The following is a 7,910-nucleotide window of genomic DNA, read 5'->3' as shown; positions in this document are numbered from 1 at the left end:
GGAAAAATTCTCCGTAAAGAAAGAGAAGATAACGTTAAAGAAGATTGAATAGTATTAGTGAAATGAATTTTTGGACGTCTAGGAGATGAAAGTCATTGTGTATTGGGATAAAGTACGAGAAAGGCACATAAATACAAGGTCGAAGGCGGACAGGAAATATTTGTAGATAGTAGGTCGAAGGCGGACAGAACAATTTATCGAGGTGCATGCTGATATGTAATAAATACTGACGTGAAGAATTCTGTGGCTGATATGGACAATTTAGATGCTATTAGAAGGTCAACATATGGAAGACGAAGAGAATCTCATGAAATTGTAAAATCTGAGCTAGCTGATACTTTGTAGGAAAAAGAAGAAGAAAAGGGAAGCGCAAATTACGACTGGCATGACATCGTGAAGTAAAGATTATCTTGGGGGAAGTTATGCATATTTAGCATCAGGTGAGCAAAGCTGCAGAAAAGGAACTATTAAACAATTATATTTTTTGTATATGAAAGTCACGAATATATTTAGAAATGTTGGGAGAAGACATTTAGAAACGGAAATGGAGAGAAAGAAGAGAATGGATAATGTCAGAGGATATAACTGCATAGAAGAAACGAAAGGAAGTTTAGTCAGTAGAAATACGAACCAGTGAAGAGATGACGAAAATGAGGAGAAATTTATCTACTTCCAAAAGGATTTCCTCCAATAGAAATTTTTTTCATCCCAAGGAGGGGGATATTGTGTCACGTGCCTAGTCAGCCGAACACAATCACTAATGCGACATGGAATATTTCATGGAAGCGACGTCAGATGGCACTGCGCAAAAGAACGGGAAGGAAAGCTGATTGTTGAAATTAGAATAGCAGAAGGATGACCATATGTATTAAAGCGAATGGGAAATAAGTAAATGCAGATTACAAAAATGTATATAAGGAATAAGTAACGTAATGTGTATAATAAATAAATGTCTTGTGTAGTAGTTGTGGTGTCTAGTGTGTTTGTGTTTATCTTGTGTAGTAGTTGTGATGTGCTTGTATGTGGGTTTGTCTTGTGTAGTAGCTGTGCTGTCTAGTGTGGTTGTGTTTATCTTGTGTAGTAGTTATGCTGTCTAATGTGTTTCTATTTGTCTTGTGTAGTATCGGTGGTGTGTATGTATGTGTCTTGTGTTGTAGTTGTGCTGTCTAGTATGTTTGTTTTGCGTAGTAGTTGTGCTGTCTAATTTGTTTGTGTTTGTCTTGTGTAGCAGTTGTGGTGTGTTTGTGTTTATATTCTGTTATAGTTGTGATGTGTTTGTGTGTGTCTTGTGTAGTAGTTGTGCTGTCTAATGTGTTTGTGTTTGTCTTCTGTAGTAGTTCCTCCATTCATATTGGGGGTTAGGCGTAGAGCTGACAACTCTGCACTGTAAAAAGCCATGTCAAGAATCAGCAATATAAGGCCATGGATGTTCCCAAGGTAAAATATTCCGGAGGTAAAAGAGTCCCCCGTTCGGATCTCCGGGTGGGGACTACTTTGGGAGGTCCCTGGACTAAGGATAAGATCTACGTTAGGAATAAGAATATTAAATTAGGCACCTGGAATGTTCTGAGCCTTTACCGGCCTGGGGCATTTCAGTGTACAGTTAATGAGATAGTCAAGTATAAATTAGATGTAGTAGCTGTCCAGGAAGTTAGGTGGCCAGGAGAAGGGAATTGTAAAACTAAAAATTATACTTTTTTCTATGGTGGTACTGAAAATCATAATTTTGGAACAGGCTTTTTCATAAATAACAGAATTATCTCGGCTCTTAAAACAGTAGAATTTATTAATGATAGGATATCATATGCAGTTTTACAGGGTAGATGGTGTAAAATTATTTTAATAAACATACATGCACCAACGGAAGATAAAGATGACAATACTAAAGATGATTTTTATACAGAGTTAGAACAGGTCTTTGATAAATTTTCTCAGTATGATATGAAAATTCTGTTAGGTGACTGTAATGCACTGATTGGCAAAGAAGAGACATTTAAACCCACGATTGGTAAAGAAAGTCTTCATGAATTAAGTAATGATAATGGTATAAGATTGATTACTTTTGCAACCTCAAAGAATTTAATTGTGAAAAGTACCACTTTTAAACATAAAGATATCCATAAATATACCTGGTCTTCTCCAGATGGTAAAACTCATAATCAGATAGATCATATTCTCATTGATAAGAGAAGGCATACTAGTATAATTGACGTTCGTACACATAGAGGTGCTGACTGTGCCAGTGACCATTATTTAGTAATTGCTAAATTAAGAGAAAGACTCTCAGTGATAAATCATAAGCAACAAAATCTAAAAGTTCTAAAATTTGATACAGGAAAGTTTACTGATGAAAGAATTAAGAAAGATTACCAAATTAAACTGTCAAATAGATTTGATGTTTTGCAGGATTTAAATGATGATGCAAATATAAATGAAACAGACGTAAATAAGAATTGGGAGCACATACGTAATGCAATAGAATCAGCAGCTAAAGAAAGTATAGGATACCATAAACCGAGAAAAAGTAAGCCATGGTTTGATAATGAATGTCATAATCTAATAGAAATAAGAAATCAGGCTAGACTTAGGTGGTTAAATAACTCTGATGATACAAATCTAAACAATTATAATAGAATAAAGCGAGAAGTTGACCGCACGTTTAGAAGTAAAAAAAGAGATTACTTGAAAAGCAAAATTAACAAAATTGAAACAAACAGCAAAAATAAAAATATCAGAGATTTATATAAAGGTGTAAATGAGTTTAGAAAGGGGTGGCAACCTAAAGTAAACTTGATAAAAGATAAAGACGGTGATTTTCTAGCTGACCCAAGCGATATTCTAAATAGATGGAAGAACTACTTTAATGACCTTTTAAATGTCCATGTAGGAGATAAATCAGAAGTGAATGAAGTACACATAGCAGAACCTTTAGTTCCAGAACCTAACTTGACTGAAGTTAAAGATGCTATTAAAAGGCTAAAGAATAACAAAGCACCTGGCATTGATTTAATACCAGCTGAGTTAATTAAATATGGTGGAAATTCATCAATATGTCAAATTCATAAATTAATTTGTTTAATATGGAATAAAGAAATCCCTCAACAGTGGAAAGAATCCATAATTGTTCCTGTGTTTAAAAAAGGTGTTAAAATGAACTGCAATAATTACCGTGGAATTTCTCTACTCTCAACAACATATAAAATATTATCTAACATTCTTTTAACAAGACTAACCCCATATGCTAATGAAATTATAGGTGATTATCAATGTGGATTTAAACGTAACAGATCAACTACAGATCAAAATTTTCACATCAGACAGACACTTGAAAAAAGTGGGAATATAATCAAAATGTCCATCAGCTATTCATTGATTTAAAAAAAGCATATGATTCGGTCAAAAGAGATAAATTATATAATATATTAGTAGAGTTTGGAATACCTAAGAAGCTTGTTAGTATGATAAAAATATGCACCAGTGAAACAGAAAGTAAAATTCGTGTGGGTATTAATGTGTCTGACAAATTTACAATTCATGATGTGTTAAAACAAGGAGATGCATTATCTCCATTGCTCTTTAATTTTGCCTTAGAATATGCTGTTAGGAAGGTAAAAGAAACTAAAGAAGGACTAAAATTAAATGGTGTGACTCAGTTGTTAGCATATGCAGATGATGTAGACTTACCGGGGGATGATGTGAATACAATTAAGAATAATGCTAAAATATTTTACAAAACTGCTAAAGAGATAGGTTTGGAAGTTAACAAAGAGAAAACTAAACATATGCTTACAGGCATTTGTTTTAGGTGTGGGCAAAAAAAATATCAAGAGGGGCATATTTTTGACAGGTTTATGGACAACAATCTCACAGAAGTGCCTTTTGTAAGTGTAGACAAATCAATCTGAGGGGGGTCATACTTTCTCAGGAAATTCCCGAGGGCATTTTTACAAAAATCTTGGATTAGACAGGGTTCCACACTTGAGCAAAAAGCTCATATGGGCATGTTGAGCTAGTTTTAAGTGTAGGCAAATCTGCCAGAGGGGGGCTCATACTTTCTCGTCCTGGTTGTGGTACAAATTATACTACTCATTTGCTTCCTTGAATTTCCGCTACCCACCAATTTCTCATGTCTTTGTACTTTCTTATTCATTCACAGTTTTTCAAAGTTTGTTTCTTTCAACACCGGTGCCCCCACCAGGAATCAAACTCAGGACCACTTGACAGACACCAAAAATTAATAAATAAAATAAACAATAAATAATTAAAAAGAGAGGTACAATTTATTACATAAGATGAATTAGCCTATATTAAATTAGATTATAATTAGAAACAATATCTTCAGTGCAAATTTCTGTGACGTGAAGTTAGTTAGAAATGCGGATTCGATATATTTTTGTTCCAAATGATGCACCTGTTTTAAATTAAGCAGTATATCAACACTAAGAAATAAGTGATGTTATTAATGAATATCGAGAATATCGCTTATGTCTTGTAATGAACATATAGTATAAAACTTCACATTCACCTCAGCATAGCGCGAAAGAAACACGCATCCTTGCAACACAATATTGCGAGCGAAGCGAGCAAGAAAATTTTTATATCAGTCTTCAAAATTTAATGTTCGAACTCTCTCTTCACTACAGAAATTCCTTGACAACCTAAGATTTAACTCTATATCAAAAGCTTACTATCTCCCCCTTTAAATTTAATACTCAATCCTACCACCATAATTTCCAAGCCAATTTTAGATTTACTGTTGCTATTGAAGAGTGGATATTGCCTCCTCCAAAATATTAATTCTCAGTCTCCACACAAGAATTTCCTCAACAGTCTAAGACAATAGTAATACCCAAGAATTGTATGTCCCCCCTTTAATTTAATGTTCAATCCCCCTCTAATTAAAATAGCCGCCATAATCTAAGACCTAGAGTTGGATACTGCCCCCCCCCCCCACGTTTAATTCAGAATCCATCCCAGAACCACGTGTAAAATAAGGCCTAATATTTTGGAGGTGGATATTTCTCCCCCCCCCTTCCTTAACACCCTTATCTTCATCTAATGGATTAAATATGATGCATTTAAGGTGTAAAAAAAAACCTGCGCCATAGTCCCCCTCTGTGGGCACCCCTGGATCCGGCACTGTATATCAGCATATTCTGTTCTCCCATCTAACACTTGTCAGGGTACCGTCGTTTACATATTTTTACAACAGATAGAATACAAATACAATTAATGATATGAAACTAAGGCATAGGAAATCCAAGTTATGTTAAATACAATGCATAGAGTTACAAATTGCGTGTTTATGCAATTTACTTATGACCCTGAATATCATTCGTATTTAATGTGAACGAGTAAGAATGTTAAAATACATATTAAAATATAATCCAGAGAATTCGAAATGCCATGTTTATGCAATTTACTCATGAACCTGAATAACATTAGTATTTAAAGTAAGCGATTAAAATCTTTGATTGTTAACATTATAAAATAAGAAAAAGACGACGAAAAATTAAAGTTCAAAATTACGTCAGGAGATGGCAGTGAAGAAAGAGGAAAATATTATTCTTATATTTGTGAATAATGGAGACCAAAATCAAGATTGAAGATACCATTATGTTCAATAAATTGACAATAATTCATTATACATTAAATATTGTAAAACTTAGCTCCATAATACAATTGCTATTCATATAGTGCTTCTTTAACTCAAAGCCTTGCAGTCAGACAGACTAGATTTTTCTTGAAAGAAGGATGAACTGTTGACCGAAACGTTTCAAGGTGCTCACTGGACAATCCAGTAGTACTCCTTATCCGATAACAATCAAGGACGCAGCTCTAAACACAGACACTGAAAAAGCTTATGCCTTCGCAAATGCCTTGCAAGACACTTTCACTCCGACACCGCAACTAGCTCCAAATCTCCGCCTCCAGACCAAAATTGACAGAGTCACAAACCCCAATAACAGGCAACTGCAACCCAGTAATACGCACACTATTGATCCTACAAATGCTCTAACTGTTCCTATCACAACAGACGATATTATCAATACTGTGCGTAGGAAGAGAAACACTGCTCCCGGATTGGACAATATCACATACGTATTGATTAAACAGGCCCCGCTTGCATTGCTGTCCTTTCTGGCCATTATCTACAATTTTATCCTCCGCACAGGACACTACCCGACAGACTGGAAGATTTCAAAGGTTCTAATGTTCCCAAAACCAAACAAAGATAGTACCAACCCAACAAACTATCGACCTATTCAGCTCACATCAACCTTTAGCAAAATATTCGAACGCATCATTGTTCGACGCATACACATGCACTTACAAGCACACAGTTTACTTCCGTCGCACCAAGCAGGCTTTAGACCTCAACACAGTGTCCTTGATAATTTATTAAAACTAACGACTCGAATCACAAATCATTTCAACACATCCAAACCATCCTGCCTAGTACTATTCGACCTGGAGAAAGCATTTGACAAAGTATGGCATACTGGGCTCATCTACAAGCTCCATAAATTCCACCTACCGCTTTCCTATGTCAGATTAGTACACAGCTTCCTAACAAATAGGGTCGCCTATGTCACTGTAAATGGAGCAATGTCATACCCCATTTTCCCTTACTCTGGCGTTCCACAGGGTGCTGCTTTATCACCATTACTCTACATACTATACGTTGCCGATATGCCAAAACCCCCACAAGTTTCTATCTACCAATTCGCTGACGACACCGCATTTCTCGCATGTTGTTCAACCATCCAAGCTATCAACAAAACTCTCCAACCAGCTATAAACTCCTTCCAAAGATGGTGTGACACATGGCGTCTCACAATTAATGCTCTCAAAACACAAGCATTGGTGTTTCTGCAGACAGGCTGTCGCTCGAAGATCCAAAGGAACCCAACATTATTAAACATCAAAATACGGGGAACTCCAATTCTGCCTGCCACCACTGCAAAATACCTGGGAGTCATATTTGACTCCAAGCTAACCTGGAAACCTCAATTGCTCAACATCGTCCAAAAAGCTACAAATCGTCTGAGCTTGCTCAAACGGCTAATTGGAACATCCTGGGGACTCAACTCCCAGGTTGTCCTACATACCTACAAGGCTTTCCTTCGACCAGCAATTACTTACGGCCACACTGCATGGATATCAGCCCCAGACTCATTCTATCACAAACTACAAGTTCTGGAAAGACATGCTCTTCGTTTGGCCTTCAGAGTAGTCCTACCAAGTCCTACACGACTACTGTACGAGCGAATAACCTTTCCCGAAATCACAACCCACATCGAAGCCATCCGTCACAAATATATAACTGGTCGAATGAACTCGCACCATCCACAACTTCTTAGCACAATGTACGAAGATGCTCTACACGACTGCCCTCCCACATACCACTGCACACCATTACAGCATCTCTTAACCATGTACACCTTCCTGATAGATCCACAGCATCCTGACTACCAGCTGTATAATATCCATCATCCTCCGGAACTACGGCACGTGATATATCCAACACATGCCGCACCATAGCAAATTATTACTTTCCTAACTGAAGTAATTTTCCCACTACTGCATAAATAAGATCTTAAGTGAACTACCCTCAGAATAAGTAAATATGTACCACTTCATTACTGAAAACACTTAGACCATCACCTTGCAAGGGAAAACATTTATGGAAACAATTCACTTACCAAAGAGAAGGTGTACCCTTCTAAATGGAAAACGAGGACAAAAAAAAAAAAAAAAAAAAAAAAAAAAAAAAAAATTGACCGAAATAACTCTAGCTTCCCTTCAATTCGTATAAATCTTTCGCCTTTTACTAAAGATTTCCGTGGAGGGGAGCAAAACATGAGTTTATAACAAATTTTTCGTATGGCTCGACTGATGTTGAGCCA

The 7,910-nt window shown here is 36.2% G+C and overlaps 1 non-coding gene across 1 annotated transcript; it reads left to right on the top strand.

Moving 5' to 3' along the window:
• The first annotated feature begins 7,790 nt into the window (after nucleotides 1-7,790).
• On the top strand, nucleotides 7,791-7,910 carry LOC146004544 (U5 spliceosomal RNA). Its single transcript, XR_014443943.1, has one exon. It is a non-coding gene; the product is annotated as a U5 spliceosomal RNA (small nuclear RNA).

The sequence above is a fragment of the Lepisma saccharinum genome, chromosome 21, assembly GCF_977018435.1.
Source record: "Lepisma saccharinum chromosome 21, izLepSacc3.1, whole genome shotgun sequence".
Classification (NCBI taxonomy): domain Eukaryota; kingdom Metazoa; phylum Arthropoda; class Insecta; order Zygentoma; family Lepismatidae; genus Lepisma; species Lepisma saccharinum.
The sequence above is the reverse complement of the archived record's forward strand: the minus strand, read 5'-3'. Positions and strand labels throughout refer to the sequence as shown.